This window comes from Urocitellus parryii, unplaced genomic scaffold (assembly GCF_045843805.1).
Source record: "Urocitellus parryii isolate mUroPar1 unplaced genomic scaffold, mUroPar1.hap1 Scaffold_4492, whole genome shotgun sequence".
NCBI classification, from domain to species: domain Eukaryota; kingdom Metazoa; phylum Chordata; class Mammalia; order Rodentia; family Sciuridae; genus Urocitellus; species Urocitellus parryii.
Genome location: NW_027554009.1, coordinates 7,566 through 9,487, shown reverse-complemented (window position 1 = coordinate 9,487; position 1,922 = coordinate 7,566). Strand labels below are relative to the sequence as shown.

The 1,922-nt window shown below is 55.2% G+C and overlaps 1 pseudogene; it reads left to right on the top strand.

Moving 5' to 3' along the window:
* Positions 1-588: 588 nt before the first annotated feature.
* On the top strand, positions 589-1,436 carry LOC113197777 (thioredoxin, mitochondrial pseudogene; annotated as a pseudogene).
* The last annotated feature ends 486 nt before the right edge of the window (positions 1,437-1,922 follow it).

The window sequence follows — 1,922 nt, the reverse complement described above, 5'->3', positions numbered from 1 at the left end:
GACCTGTGTGATCCCTTCTACCTCCTGCTGTGAAGAACAGACCCTGGGCCCCACTGAGCGTGTTCTCTTTGCCAATCCTTTGACACTTCCTTTTTCCTTAATTTCCCATTAAAATATCTTTTTAGAAAAGATCAGGCAATAGATTAAGCACTTATGAAGAGCTTTGGGTTCTGAGTTGACCGTCATCTAATGTTTGAGTTACCTGGGGCCTGTCAGCAACCTACCTGAGCCTTGGATTCCTCTCTGGAACTGGCAGCACTAAGCAGCAACTTCCTCAGAGTTGATGGGGGACAACCAATAACGCATCTGATGCACCTGACCCTCAGCAGGTGCTCTGCAAATGGTAGTTCCTCCCTCTCATCCTTATGTTAGGATTCCACCTGCATCTCGATCTCTTTTGGGTTGTCACCTCCTTTCCATCCTCATTCCTCACTAACCTCTACCCCAGAAATCTTACATATTTCCTTGCATCTTGTATCCAGCCCCCGTATCTTCCTATCCCCCGTAATACTCTCAAATCCCTTTGTTTTCTTGGTATGTTGATCTCCTGTTGTGTGTCCCAGACCCTCCTGTCCCTTTCCCTTACAGATGGCTCAGTGACTTTTCCCGAGGAGGCTCCTGGCCTCTACAGTCTCCAGGAAGTTCCCTCAGGGTCAGTGGGCATCCCTCACCTACAAGTCTCTGCAGACCCCCAAAGTGCTGTTCTGGTGGCCTGACAGTAACATCCAGCCCAGCTCAGACAATGTATTGCACCAGAGTCTAGTCAATGACCCTTGATGTCCGGGATGGACCTAACCCTGAAGACCAAGTGATCAACAAGAAGACACCAGTGGTTGTGGATTTCCATGCCCTGTGGAGTGGCCCCTGCAAGATCCTGGGGCCGAGGTTAGAAAAGATGGTGGCCAAGCAGGGTGGGAAGGAGGTGATGGCCAAGGTGGACGCTGATGACAACACAGACCTCGCCATCAAGTAAGAGGTGTCAGCTGCACCTACTGTGCTGGCCATCAAGATGGGGACATGGTTGACAAGTGTGTAGGTGTCAAAGACGAGGCCCAGCAGGCTTCCTCAGGAAGTCGATTGGCTGAGGAGCAGGGAAGTGTCCTGTCCGCCCCTGGCCACCTGGACGCCCATCCAGGGAGGGATTCCAGTAGAACTCGGCTCTCCCCTTCATCCCTGTGTCCACCCCATGGGCCTCTGCTTTGGAGACCACTCTGTAGACACAGAGCCCCCAGTGCTGCCCACCTGCGCTGCCAGGGTGGCCGTCAGAGGTGCTGCAGCCATGGGGGAGGGGACATGGTGTTCCCACCCACTCCTTCTCTCTGCTCCCTCTAGGGCTGGTCGCTGTTCTCCCAAGAGGCTAGAGAGCTCCCGGGGCCAGCCTGCAGAGGGACTGACCAGGCGGCAGCAGCTGGGCCCCATCTCCTCGGTCCCTTCTGGTCTGTACCCCACCCTGTCCCATCTGCCTCCTGCCCTGTTCTTTCCTGCTGCGGTTTTGTAAATAAGAAAAAGGAGGAAACAAGAAGTCAAAGAGGTGAGAGTGATAGAGAATTCTCCCTGTTTGCAGGTCTGTATTAAGGACCTGTGTGGTCCCTTCTACCTCCTGCTGTGAAGAACAGACCCTGGGCCCCACTGAACCCCCCAGAGCCTCAGTCCCTGTCCCCCAAAGAGGTGCCCATCTCCCCATCCTCCCTCCCAGGCACCAGGGCAGAGGGCAGAGGGCAGCGGGGGCTGCAGGAGCCCTCAGGGCTCGAGGGGCAGGCTCCGGGCGCACCCTCCCCCGCTGCCAGCCACCCGGGTTCTCTGAGCAGGAGTGGCCCTGTGAACAAGTCAGGCCAGTAAACCAGGGTCTGCGCTGTGGGGAAAACGAAGAAGAAAGAAAGAATCGCCCCAGCTTGCCTAACTTGGTGAAGAATGTTGATTTA